This window comes from Herpailurus yagouaroundi, unplaced genomic scaffold (genome assembly GCF_014898765.1).
Source record: "Herpailurus yagouaroundi ecotype Mexico unplaced genomic scaffold, PumYag 28, whole genome shotgun sequence".
Classification (NCBI taxonomy): domain Eukaryota; kingdom Metazoa; phylum Chordata; class Mammalia; order Carnivora; family Felidae; genus Herpailurus; species Herpailurus yagouaroundi.
The window spans coordinates 149,758,467-149,773,365 of NW_024412376.1; the positions used below are offsets into that span (position 1 = coordinate 149,758,467).

The 14,899-nt window shown below is 40.6% G+C and overlaps 1 long non-coding RNA gene across 1 annotated transcript in view; it reads left to right on the plus strand.

The window, feature by feature from the left end:
* The first annotated feature begins 456 nt into the window (after positions 1–456).
* Positions 457–14,899, plus strand: part of LOC121037489 (uncharacterized) — a 57,339-nt gene continuing 42,896 nt past the window's right edge. Inside the window, exon 1 of the long non-coding RNA XR_005793787.1 lies at positions 457–563. This is a non-coding gene — a long non-coding RNA (uncharacterized LOC121037489). The remainder of the gene's footprint in view (positions 564–14,899) is intronic.

Below are 14,899 nucleotides of genomic sequence, written 5' to 3' on the forward strand. Positions count from 1 at the left end.
TCCCCATCACCTTTCCCAGATCCATATGGTAGCACTCAGAAAAAGTTTTTTGAATTAATAGGTGAATGAATGGATTCTTTTACTCGTGTCGCCTTCTCTCTTTGATTTCCTCTCGCCAGGCTCCACTTACATTCTGCTTGTAAGAATCAAGCACGGAATGTGGAAACCAAAGGATATCAGGCAGGTGAGACCACTCCTTCACCCTAGAGTAGACATCATAGCCTCGTGGCAATCTGCTAAAATAATCATATTGACAGTGACACCTGGGTGGGGAAGTTTCTTCCATCATAGGAGCTTTAGACAAGCTTTCCCTTGAGCAAGGGCATGAGAACAGAACAGACAAGCTGCTGGAGCCTGTGCAGACTTCCCTGAAGGAAGTCTGACAAGCTGGAGTGTAGGTAAGGGTCCACCGCGTGACTCTGCCTGTAGGGGTTTAAATAAGAACCTGGGAGGACTGTGCATTTCTAAATGGTTGGGTGAGAGCGGCTGAGAGATGGTTTGAAAAGGAAGAGGAACACTTCTCTAGCTGTTCTCTGGGCCATGGCCTCCAAACCACCTTGTAGGTAAGGCAGAAAGCCGGGCTGACCCTGATATGCATCGAAATGAAAGGGTTTGTGTGCAAATCAGGGAAAAATTCTTTCAGCACCTACAGGACTGATGCCAGGGAGTTAACATTTGGAAACCTCAGCTCAGTGCCAGGTCGTTGTTTGAAAAGCAGCAGATCTCAGAGCAAATGCCAGTGAGGTACAGAGGGGAAGGAGTGAGGACAAGGACTCCAGGAATTAGCTATTCAAGAATGTTCAAGAAACCTGATAGCTCTTTTCCTTGTCAAAAGAAAAAAGAGAGAGAGAGAGAGAGAGAAAGAGAAAAGGACATTCAAAGGAGCGTTCATCGAAGCAGGCTGCTCAGGGTTTTCAGGGAATTGGGAGGGCAGATGCTACAAGGTTATTGGAGTCAGTGTCAAATGCGCGAACAAAGTGGCAGTGACATGAGCTAAGAAATGACTAAGCACTCGCGGCCCGGAGTGGCTAATAGATGGATCCAAATGCCAAGTGAAGCAGTTGTCTCAGCTCATTTGAATACTTCTGAAGAGGTGATGAACAAATAGCAGGAAGGATGCAAACTCTTCTCTTCCAGAATTTCCCAAGATTATAAGCTCATACTGCCTGACTCTGTGACTCCGTGATTCTGATCGCTCAGCCGTCCTTCTTGGTCCCTTCCCCTGGAATGTTTGAACCAGTGCACACCCGGTTTCCATTTGCTACGGGGCTTGTGTTCTTAAGGGATCGCTTCCTTTTATTTTTAATGTTAATTTATTGTGGGAGAGAGAGAGAGTGAGCAGGGGAGGGGCAAAGAGAGAGAAGGGGAGAGAGAATCCCCAGCAGTCTCCGTGCTGCAGCACAGAGCCCAATGCAGGACTCGATCTCACCAACCAGGAAATCATGACTTGAGCGGAAATCAAGAGTTGGATGCTTACCCGACTGAGCCGCCCAGGCGCCCCTAAGGGATCACGTCTTATTGGCAGTGTGGGAATCTCCCTCTCCCCTATGAGGCTACTCAGAGTTTTGAGATAACTCAGAAAGTGTCCGGGTCTGACACTCCAGCAATTAAGCTTTCGGTTTATACAGAATTTTCTTCTTCTTCCTCCCACTCACGTTTCTCCTTTTCCATCAGTGTTTCTGTATTTTTGGGAGCCTGAAGAGTTGGGGTCTGTGGGATATGGTGATGTGACGGGGGAGACAGAGAAGGCTAGATTCATATGACACATTTTGTTTTTCCTCAGGGTGTGTTCTTATGTGAAGGCACCTTGTAGATGCTTGATAAATATTCCTGTCCCTGCTCTTCCCTTTCCATGTTTAGTTACCTCTTTCCCTTGACCCTCTTCATTTTTGCTTTAGTAACAAGGCTAAAGATTGCTTCGAAAAGAATTATTGATAATTACTGAGGGTGATAAAACTACCATTCACTGTGCATCTCTTCTGCACTGGACTCAATCTTAGGCATTTTCATGATCTCAATTATGCCTTATTGCGCCACCAAATAGGAGGGGCAACTATACCCATTTTACAGGTGAGGAAACTGAGTAAACACAAAGTAAGTCATAGCCTGATAGCTAAAAAGGGATGAAGATGGAACTCCAATTTAGGTTTTTTGGACCCCCAAACCTATTATTATGATTATTATTATTATCATGATGCTGCATTTCTCTCGTCGACAATGCAAACATGGCTTTCTTGCAGCAAACCCATGCCATTCATTTGGTGTCAGGGCCAAGCTAGTTATGTTGGTGAATTGGGTTTAGGTGGCCCTCCCTTTAGCATGCTCTCTTCAACTTCCTCTGCTCAAACAGCAACCAATCATGCCACCCTTTTGGTTGAGCACTTCTGATTACCTCCTGGAACTGGGACTCACCCACCCCATATATTTGTCCTTCCAGGGCCCAAGGTCTTTATTAGCTAGTTAAATAAACTTATCTGGACTAATAGCTCTGAATTTCAAAGTTAGTGCCCTTCCTTAGGGAAGGGATGGGAAATTCAGTTAGTAGAAGGTTGCCGGAAGAGAGAGAGAGAAGAGAAATGTTTGAAGTAGACAAAAGTTCATTGCCTCCAGGTCCTCCACTCTACCTGCATGTTGGTAGTTTGTTTCTCACAAAAGCTCCACTGAAGAACTACTGAGTGTTGAGATTCTAGCCTCTAATTTTATGAATAATAAGCTCCAGTTAGGAATGACTTTTCCTGATTTGTTCCATATTTCTTGAGCACCTACTATGTGCTAAACTCTTTGGTAGGTGGGCGATTCAGTGGGAGAATAAGTGACGTCTCTGGGGAGGTCCTACGCTCCTGGACGTTTTCTCACCATCTTTGTCTGCTATGGACATCTTTATGGCCTGTTGAATGCTTAGGAAGACACCCTTGAAAAGACCAAGTGTCGAGTAGCTAGGGAGAAAAAAGATTAAAAAAAAAAAAAAAAAGAGGGATATTAGTTTTAAACTGCTCATTTAGAATTACTAGTTTCAATCAATGACAATTTTAAGATATTAAATCCATTCTGGAGTAACTTGTCAAAAAAAAAGCAAGCAAGAAAGAAAAGGTGCCATTACTGATATTCTCCAAGGTTTTTCTAATAAGATCGGGGTCAGTGATGGGAAATAATCTGGAAGATGAATAAGGTGTCAGAATGCAATTGAGTTCCAAGGAGTTAACGGCACTTCCCGGTAAATGCAGCTGGAGCAACTTTGTTCTGAGATGGAGGTGTTTGGCGAAGTTGTCCCAAGGACCCGCTGCTGATTTCTTACCACATACACGGTGTTGGACCTTCCTTGTCTTTAACCCATTAAGAAGCATTTTTTTGGCCTTCTCCTCTGAGACAAGGAGAGAAAATGGCAGCCGTGTGAGTCTCTCTGCTCCTCTGATTCTACACCCATTTCTATTTTGTCCAGAAGCCTTGATGGATTCTTCACGTACACCCAGTGGAACCAAAACCTGGCTCCATCAATTGCTAGGTGTGTGACTTTGGGCAAGCCTGGAACTCTTGTAAGCCTCAGCCTCTTTATCTATAAAATGGGACTAATATTACCAGTGACTAATAATAACAGCAAATATTGATTATTTCTCTGTTCCAACATGGCAGGAGATTCATCCCCTCCTTGGGTGCTCATAGTCCCCAGGAGTTAAGTGTGATTACACCAGCCAACAGCTATTATGATCAAGAAGTTTGGTCAGTTCAGGAACCCCTAGAGGTGACATATAAAAATATTCATGGTTACCTTTTTTAAAATTGCAAATGACTGCAACATTTGTGATAACCATGTCTGCCAGGGAAGAGTTTTCTTTACTTAATAAATGGCATACTTCGGAAGAGTTTCTGCAACTCAAGTACCTGGTGCTCCCTGCATGCTCCATAACCCCAGTTCAGTAGGATAGTAAGACATCTGAGTGACTGAAAATATATACTAGCTAGTAAACAAGCAGGGGCAGGGCTTATGTGCAACAGGGATTCCTTGTCAAGTGCGGAAAGAGATGGAGAGAGAAGAAAGGAAAACAGGGGTGTGTGTGTGTGTGTGTGTGTGTGTGTTTACATGCATGAATCAGTGCCCTTGAAAGTGAAGCAGGAAATCAATGTCCTCTCCTCTGCGACCTGCTCTGTGATTTGGTCTGGAAATTCCCAACCTTGAAGAGCTCAGGAGATGCATGGATTTCATTTGCAGCGGGGCCCCGGCCCGGGCCTGAGCCTGGCAGAGAGCACATTCTTCTTCTTCAGGAAAGAAGGGAAGAATCCCTTCAGCTCTGCCAGCTCTTCTCTCCATCCCTGCTGGCTTCTTGTCTTTTCTCTGTTCTACTCTTGTTATGAGATTTGTGAGAAAAGAAAAATCAATTCTCTAGTTAAGGTCAGCCAGTAAAATTTGCTCATAGGTCTCCTAACCACAGCCTGATGAATCCAGCCACATTTCTCCCGAGTTACGATTCAATAGAGCCTCCTAACAGCCTTTATCATGACTTCCCTTCACGCCGGTCCCTCAGCAGCTACCTTACATGATCACTCTTAAACCTCCCTGTAGGGAGATGATTTTGTCTTTTAGTTTTTCTGGATCATTTGGAGAGGTGAACTGGGCTGAGGGGGTTCGGTGAGGGTGAGGGTGAGGGCTCAAAAAACAAAGCCCTGGGTTTTTAGCTACATCTAGTTGTCCTAGTCAGTGCTCGCCACTAGTAAAGTAAGAAAGGGTAGCTTCAGAAAGTGCTCACTGGCAAAGGCTTAAGATATCTTTTTCCTGGCTTCACCTGGTTCTTGAATCACCACGTGACACCTCTTCAATCATTCGCTCATTTATGGTTGGCCACGGGTGAGAAACATCTTATGAGCTGCTACCATATGGGAGGTAAAGATGCTACGGAGAAGAAAGAGTGCTGGTTGTTGCTCGTATTCTAAGAGAGGGGAGACAGAGAAGCAAACCAGTAACTCATAGAGGTTTTAATTGCTTTCCAATAGCAAGAGAAGCACCTGTTCTCCCCACAGGAGCAGAGGGCATCAGAGGAAACCTTTCTGAACATGGCTGCAATGCATTGAGTACTGAGAGTCAAAGATGAGTTAATTAGGGGGAAAAAGCACAGGAAGATAGTGTGCGTGGACACCAAAAAGACCTACGCTAAAGTTGTATGTCCACCACATACTATCAGTGTTACCTTAAGCAAATTATCTATCCTCTCAAAATGTAGGTTCCTGAACTCTAAAAGATATATAGCCTGCTTTTGCAGGGTTTGGGTGAAAATTAGTAAAATAGAAGCATAAGACTTAAGTCTGGCACTGAGTAGATATTCAATACATGGAGACTCTAATTTTGTTATTATTATGTATAATAATTAGTTGTTTTATATTATGAATCCATCGAGGGTCAATTCAATAATTAATTAGAACTAGAGCATGATTCATCGAGGCAATGAGAGAATTTCAGTTTGGCAATAGTATGGAGGAGAGGAGCAGAAAGCCTGAGCAGATGGCATGTGTGACTAGTGAGGCCAGAGCCAGTTAATTAAGGGCCTATAGCCTGCATTAAGGATTGGAGATTATTTTCTTGAAGGGAATGGGAGCCATTGAAGGTCAACTACTTTCTGAGAGAGGTTGTGTGGAAGCAACTAGACATCCCGCTGATGTGGCCCTTCTTGTCGTCAGCTGTCTGATCCCAACTCACAAAGCCTTGGTTCATTTACCAGCTAGCCATGGAAAATAAAAACTCAGGCACCACTTTGCCTCTGAAGAATTCTCAGCAATTTTTCAGAGTAAAACATTGCCTGTGAAATTCTTGAAGATTTCTCCCCCTCACTCTGAAATGCCCTGAATTTCAAGCAGCTATAATGTTGCTGACTCACTTCTAGTTTCATAAGGATCTGGGTTGAGTTGTCATATGTTATAAATCTCTAGTTTACGGAATCTCTCCTACTGCTCTTAGGTAGACCTAGAAGTGTGTCAAAGGAATTCAAGGTGGGCTAAACAGAAGTTAAGCTTCAAAAGTGCCCTGTGATTTTGCTCATTTTTCCCCAGTAAAAGGAGACCTTTAATGTTTTTACAGAGTCATTATTTAATTTTTGTCTTAAGGAAGAAATGTCAAGGAGTGGACTTCCAAGATATATGTCTATATAAGAGTGATTGTGTGCAACATAAATCTCTCAGGGATTGCTTTAATGCTTTATAGAATCTATCTACATCATTCATACAAAAGTATGTCAGATCTCTGACAGCAGGCAAATTTCTCTTTGTAGGATTTTGGCTTGACTTTGTCTATCACAAACAGGGCTATCCAGCAACTTTGGGAAATTGGATACCAAAGCCCATGTGTTAAAAAAGAATTTAAAAAATGTAACAATGCACAGGACGAGAAGAAGAGACTGGGCTGGAGACAAATATGGCTGGTGTCACAAGTGCCACCCCCTTCCCCTGCATGAATCAACTCTACTGACAAAGCCTACAACATAAACTCCATGGGATTTGAATATGATTTTGCAAGTCAACTTGTATCAGGGCACCTCTTTCCTAGTGAGGATAAAGTTGCCTGTGCCTCTGCATAGCTCCCTGTTCTTCCTAGAATACACGGGTGGATGGATGGACGGATGGACAGATGACCTAGAACAGCAGCCCCTGCCTGAAAACATACTTCTTAACCTATCCTTATACTAACTTTTTTTACCTTTAAAGAAGATGTTATCTCTGAGTGCTTTGGCCTTGAGTATCTTTACTAATTTCTTTGAGATTTTTCTAGTGCTAAACATTGCTTGATTACCCCTTCTTTTGAAGGTTTAACCCTCCTTAACCTAAAGAGCAAGGTCAGGGGGAATAGCATATAGACTGCCTAGTCCACTTTACATCTCCTGATCAAGAAATTGAGCTTCTAGCAAAGCATGGTTTCTTATAGGAAGGGATGCTGACTCATAAATAGGCAAGGCAATATGTATATGCAAATACATAATTTCTCTCTTACACGGACTTCATTAGACCATAGGTCAGTGGAATCTGAAAAGTTGTCAATACTTAGGCTTAATTTTACACGATTATATAATACAGAAAGGATATGATCTCTACAATTCCTTAGAGTGTATCACATCTTTCCCTTGCTAGAAATGAGGGCAGGTATTTTGAGGCTTTTGCTAACTGACATACACTCATCACCCAGCACAGTGCCTAGCATTAGTAGAGATTCACTAAATATTTGAATAATTGAATGACTGAATACAAAGTCAAAATGCCCTTCTTCATTTGTTTACTGTCTTTACCTCATGTGGTTTTTGTTTCCTCCCTTGGGGGAGGGCTCACAGCATCACCTACAATGAGAGAACTTACAGTTATTTTTCCAGATCATGCCATTTTGTCATGGGGAGCTGGAATTTCCATGCCCATTCTTTCTTACTGACACCAGCTGATTTTATGTCAAACTTTCTCTATTTTTCAGATTTCTTATACTTCTAGGGTTGCTTTTAGCAGAAGTCCAATTTTCTTAGACCATTTTTTCATATATATATATATATATACACGTACATACATATATATGTATGTATACAAACACACACACACACACACACATATATATGTATACACTCATTTCTAAAATGTTACTCAACTTAATTTTATGTTTTATTTTGTTCCCCGTGACCTATATTTTCTTTTCCTTGTATTTTATCCTTTGCTTTTCTCATATGTAATTCTTTCCTTTCAGGTCACCAAACAGCAATTGCCTGAGTTTCCCGATAGCATCTCTTTCTATTTTGGTATCTTCTGTAGTATCTTTTAGCACTCTTTCATACAGCCCAGATCAAAGAAGGACATTCCATGTACCTGGCAGGAAAGTGTTAAACATTAACTCCTAATAGTTCTACTCCTTTGTATCTATCCTTTAAGTTAGATTTGAAGTAGAAAATGAAAAGTCTCTCAAGCCAGGATGTCTTTTCCTGTATAGGAGAGAGGCTGTCTTCCAAAAAGTCATATCTAGAAACAAATGTGTGTGCCCATTTGTCCAAAAGGGCAGATACACAATCTTTTGTAAAGAGGTAATAGAAATTTCTTTTTATACGTAACAGTAAGACTAGTTTTGACCAAGTTTCAAATGTTCAGATGCAACGACAAAGGGATCGAGATATAATCAATCAATGATTAATACAAAGGGCATAGACTGTTTACTAGCTATAGTGATGGGCACAAGGTCATAATAATGGGGCTTTTCAGAACTCAATGTGATTTTATATGTCTTCTTGACTAGGTAGTCATGAAGATGACAAGGTCAACTAGGACTTAAGAGAAATAAGAAGGGGTACAAAATGAAATTGAAACACTTAGTTGGTACCCTCCAAACCCCCTCCCCCAAAGATATTATCGATTTCTAGTGAACATGGATTTTTGTTCGGATTGTGACTATATGTATATATAGCGTGACTATGCAGTTATTAGGAGATACAGTTAGGTTTCACATTATGTGCCAGCTCCAATTACTGGATAATGGTTGCCTAGAACCATTATGAAGTATTCTCAGGTATGAAGTGGTATCTCTGAAAAAAGATACTGTAATCATCAGCAATATCTATCATAGGCATGGTGCTTGGAAGTGCTAGCTTGAATTCTATGATTTTTTTTTATTGTTGATTCATGCCTAATTGCTACTTCAATTATGTTTAGTTTTCTGATAATTTTGGGGGGTTCTAAATTTTTTATTATAAAATTTGCTTCTGGAAGGATTGATGTATCATAATAGCCATCTGGCCCTTGTATTGTTTGCCCAGTTGGGGTTGCTACAAAATTGTACCCTGACAGATTTCGTAGCAGAGAACAGACATCCCACATGGACTGTAAGGAAACAGAGATGTTGATCTAAGAAAATATAAAAAATGTGCAGTGCAAAATTCACCGTTGTTTTCACTTGGGTAATGATGTTAGAGACTTTAATTGCATCACAAAGGGCTCTGTTAGTAAGGATGTTTTCCGCGGCAAACACCAGCAAGCTCAATCAGCAGTGGTGTAAAATAATATGAGTAACTGTTTTGCACTCAAGAATCAGGAGGTTGATTATTGCTGACGTGTGTTCACTAGCATAGTAGTCTCAGGGCTTGCACCTCTTTAAATCTCTCAGTTGGTTTGTTCGTTTGTTGTTCATGGTTATCAGATGGATACCACATCACCAAATCTCATGTCTACTTAAAGTTAGGAAAAATGGGGTAAGGTAAATTATCAGTGATGTCTGTTCATTTCATCAGTAAAGTAAAGCTTTCACACCCTCTGACCTTCACATCTTTTTTGTTTAGAAGTATGTCATGTGGCTCACCCTGGTTGTAAGGGGAGCTGGGAAAACATATATGTAGCTTCTCTGGCCTCTGCGGTGGATGGGGCACAGGAGAAGGAGGTTAGAGGTAAGTACTGAATTCAACAATGAACAGTCTCTGACATTCCTTAGACTAGTGGGCATCCGTGCATACCATTCTTCATGTACACATTTTAATAGAGTCTACTTAGCCCTTTTCTAGAGGAAGTAACCCCAAAGATCATTTATTTTAGGATCTAGCTTAAAGTGTATCATCTCTGAGTAATGTCCACTCCTCGCTATCAGATCCAGATGTGAATTTTCTAGTCTAGAGACTATTAGGAAAGATAAGTTGTCTATTCCCTTCATCCAGTATCCAGGCGTGGTGAAGGAACAGGGTAACTACAATAGAATCTTTATCTTAGAAAAAGGAAGAATGGGAATTACATACAAATTACTGGTCTATAACATATGTCAAATAGCACGGACTTTTCCTGGCCCTGGAGTCCACCTTTTTTTATTAGACAATCTACCTATCTTTTCCTATGAGGATCCCTAGTATTCATCATGACTATATTTGAAGTTGACTTTGGAGAAGATACTTTTCCTGAGGAATGTACAAACTTCTAGTTTATTTCTTGTTCACGAAGTTTCGAGGGCTTATAGGGTTAAAAATAATAAATTTGAGGTTTCTTGAATAACATCATCCCCTCAAAAACCTAGTAATTTGGGGGATGATTTTGCTTCTAGCAATTTTCATACTGGACAACTAAAGCCAATATATGTGCATATGACATTTTTGTGAGCAATCCTGTCAATTAGTGCCCAAGTTTAGGGATTAGTCTAATGGGCAACGCATTATGGAGCATGAAAAAATAGGCTTGTATTAGAAAACACCAACCTAGATAAAATCTTGAGGTATACTCTAGTGGTTGCTAAAAATTAGACTGCTTGGTAAGCAGCTGTTTCCCCACATCCCCAGTCTGTAACCTTAGATACAGCTACTAACGAATCAGTGCTCGACATAGTATGGAGACCTTCCAGGATCCACCTCCAGTCCTCTTGCCATCATTCATTTTGATTCCTCATTGTCTCTGTTTTATCAGATATTAAATATTTTGCATATCACCTCTGGCTTATACCCACTTAGGGCAGTACAGAAGTATGCCCATTGGTAAGGGGGATCCTGGGACCAAGCCAAACATTTTCCGAGGAAATGTCACATTAGAAGAATGCTAATCAAAGTCTTAAAAAGGAACAACATCAGGTTGAAAGGGCAACTTGTAAGGAAGTAATAAAAATAAAAAGAAGGTCAAAACTAGGTTGGTCTGAGACAAAGTATGAATTGGTTGAAAGTAGATTCAGGAGATAATTATGCTAATGCGGACCAACCACTGTGGCATTCCTCTCCTGCGTGTCTTGGCACAGTGCACTGCCCAGGGGCATGTCCTTAAAGCCATTGACCCACCCTGGACACAAGCCAAACAAGAAAGGGTCAGGAGCAGAGCCCAATTAATCAGGTACCACCAGTGTAGACATGCAAGGGACCAAAGACCAGAAGGTCAGGTAAGAGAGCAGGGAGCAAGAAGATGTCATAGATCTCAGAACACAGGCAGCATCCAGAGCCTAGGGGTGGGAATTTGACAAAAACAATTCTAGTAATAAGGGTTGAACTTGGATCCTAGGGCAGAAAATGTTTCATTGTACTCTATTATTGTATTGCTTGCTGAATGTGGGTGAGTTGTGACCACAGATGTTGGGCATTATCAGGAAATCTCAAATGCTTTTTTGTAATTAAGGGCTAGACAGAGATGCTGGAGAGAATGTATCTAGATTTTACTACTGAATAATCTTTTTAAACCCATTCATTTATTTGTCATATTTCTTGAGAATATACCATATTAATATTAATATTAATAATAGCTGACTTTTTTTAGAGGAGTGCTTATAACATGGCAGACACAGTCTCAAATACTTTACATATAATAAATACCTCATTTAATATTTATAGCCATGATATGAGGTTAGTATTTTTATTATCTCCTCTTTATGGAGGAGATACAAGCCTCCATCCGTTTTCTTTATTGAGCTCTCTACAAGCTCATCCTTATCCATCCATCCATCCATCTATCCATCCAACAAATTGATATGAATGCTGCACTAGGTGCTAGGAATACAGTGGTGAAGAAGATAAAAAATGATCACTTCTTTGCAAATTTACAGTATGGCAGGAGAATAGGGAGTTAAATCATTACCTGTGATAAAATGTGATAAATACAACAATAAGATGTAAGATTTAATATGAGCTCATAAAAGGGGCATTTGATGTTGTTTACCAAAGGGTAGAAAAGCTTTGATGATGATATCTAAAAAGAAAAAAGTGGCCATGAAGAGTTCGGTAGGTAAGAGTAAAATTATGCTCAAGAACTAGAAAAGTGCACATTTCTTGATTTGAACCTAAGGTAGGAAGGACAAGAGGGTGAGATTAGGCAAGAAAGGCAGGATGCCAGGCCACAAAGGGCATTCTAAAGGGCTTGGACTTTATTGTAATAGCACTGGGAAACACTTGATGAGTGTTAAGTAAGGAAGCGACATGATTCATTCATTTTGCATTCTAGAAGTATCACTCCAGCTGCAGTGTGGAGGATGGATTGGATGGGGCAAGACTGTAGGCAGAGTCATTTGGGATGGATTCAATTATAGCCTCTGAGTGAGAGATAGTAGTGGCTTGAACTATGTCAGTGGCCATTGGGATAGAGGAAAGTGAATGGGATGAAGAGATCATCTAAAAAGTTGAGCTAGGCAGAACTTGCCATAGTCCTTCGACATGGAATATGTAATATGATACATATTCTGGTATCCATCTGGAGTAAATATGACTTCAGATTTCATGCCATATTTTTAACATCTGATTGAGTGACCGGGAGCTTATGAGAAACCTATGCCCGCAAAATGTACACTTTGATAGTTGGTAATACAGGGGAGGAGAACCTCTCATTTTCGTGAAACAGGCCCAATGTTTATGGCAAAGGATGGGTAGTATTAGAGCATCAAGGTGCTTTGTGTACACTTGAATGCTTTCCTGTAGTCATGAAGCCAAGTGGAAACTCTGCTGTGAGGTATTAATATATGGGCTCACTGGGGAAATCTAGGGGAGTTCTTCTTGACAGTAGCTGTTTATTTGCGATAGGAGTATGGTAGAAAACATTTGGCCTCGCAGGCAGAGGTTCTACTGTCCCTTTCCAGGTGCCTTTTCCTTAGATGAAGAAGGACTTGAAGGCAGATTCTAAGAAAACAAAATGACTACAGTGATTTGGAAGAATCTGAACCCAGCGTGGATGCCCATCCTCGGCTCTGACATAAAACCAGAGAAGCCTCATTTTTTATCCATTTCATAACTAAGAAGTACCTCAACAGAAGCCCCTTTCTGATTTTATATTGCCTCCCTATTGAATTGAACTTCTGTCCCATTGAAAAGACTCCTATTTTACGGGCCAGCTATCTCAGTGGTTATTCAGCTGCCCATCAAGATCTTCTCTTGCCCATGGAACATACTTTCACTGTTGCTGTTTAGTGCAATATTCTGTGGCCTCCTATTTTTTCTGGGGTGTGGCTGGCCAGGGCCTAATCATCAGCCGGTCACCATTTCTGAGTTTCAGCCCCTCACACCATGTTTTGTTCAGGTTTGCGTCATACATTTAAACTGGCAGCATTATCAACAGTAGCCAAATTATGGAAGCAGCCCAAGTTGCTTCATCGAGTGATGAATGAAGAAAGACAAAGGGGTACATATATACAATGGAATATTAGTCAGCCGCCAAAAAGGAGGAAATCTTGCCATTTGCAACCATGGAGATGAGACGAGAGAGTATTAAGCCAAGTGAAGTAAGTCAGAGAAAGACAAATACCATATGATTTCACTCGTGGGGAATTTAAGAAACAAAACAAACGAACAAAGGGGAGAAAAAGAGAGACAGAGAGACAAACCAAGAAACAAGACTCTTAACTATGGAGAACAGACTGATGGTGACAGAGGGGAGGTGGGTGGGGAGGTGGGTTAAATAGGTGATGGGGATTAAGGAGGGCATTTGTTGTGATGAACACTGGGTGTTGTATAGAAGTGTTGAATCACTATATTGTACACGTGAGACTACTATTACACCGTATGTCAACTGGAATTTAAATAAAAACTTTAAATAAATGAATGAATGGATAAATAAATAAATAAACAAATAAGCAACCAAATGAAGTCAGGTATAAGGGCTCCCCTTGCCTTCACTCTATAGCTTTCCTCTCATTTCCCAGTGAGGGAGGCAGGATGTTAGAGCTCCTTCAATGCACAGCAGCTTTCCTCAGTCCATGGTCACAGGGGCCAGTCTTAAAAAAATGTTGGAGGTGATAGAGTTCCTATACACTACCACCACCGTCTCCTACTTACATGATTGCATGTGAGTCTTTATTCCTGCCTTCCTCCAAGCCAGCCTCCATTCTGCAGCCAGTGTGATCTTCTTAAACATAGCATGATATTTTCTGTCCCTTTTTTTAAATCCTGGGAGATATCAAAACACTTCACAATCTCACCTCCCACCAACTCTTTCTGAATTACTGTGATCCATTCAGACCGATCTTTAAATTCTGTGGCTAGGGTGTGCTTTTCTTCCCACTCAGGACATTCACATGAAATTCCCACTGCCTGGAATAGCCAGGTCCCAGCTTAACTGTCATTTGCTCTGGAAATTTACTCTAATGATCCAGAAGTAGGTTTGATGTCCTCTGGCCCCGATTTCTCATACTTTTCTTTATTTCCCTTATCATATCACTTAATTCTCTTGTGTAGTTGCCTATTTTCATGTATGTCTTCCTTCATAGAATATAAGCCCTACTGAGAGTAGGGACTGTATTTTTTGCCTTTAAACTAAAAGTGCTTGGCACAGTGACTATCATAGAGTCAGAGCTTGGCAAATATTTGTTGATTCTTTAAGGTTGTAGGAAAAAAATATTCTCCATTTCACAAAGGAAATCTCCCTTATTAATCAATGGAAGTGCCTAATATTAATGAATTAATTAATTAATTAATTAATGCTTACGCAATAAATATTTTCAGCACCTATGAATATGCCAGCAACTATTGTGAGCACTGAGGATATGGAGATGAATAATACATTTTTTCTTTCCCCCAAGACATTCCAAGTCTGATTGGGGAAATAGACAGGTAAACAGGTATAATATAACGTGACATATGCTGTAATGAATATATGCATATGTTGCTGTGGACCATAGAGAACGTAGTGCTTAATCTACCTGAGCATCTAAAGATATGCCACCTAAATGAGTCTTGATGAAGTACACTCACTCGTAAGAGAGTATCTGTCACACAAGAAGAAAGAAGAAAATCTTAGGAGGAATCAACATATACATATGCAAAGGATCAAACGTTACAGAGTACATTGTCACAGTCAGTAAACTGACTGGTTAGCAGGGTGTCCAATGATAGTAACTCACTAAACCTGCAGGGTAGTGAGAAGCTAAATCATATGTCAGGATGCAATTTGAAAATTGGGGGTTATTATTTGGTTTGATTTTTTAAATTTTATTTAGTTTTTTAATTTACATCCAAGTTAGTCA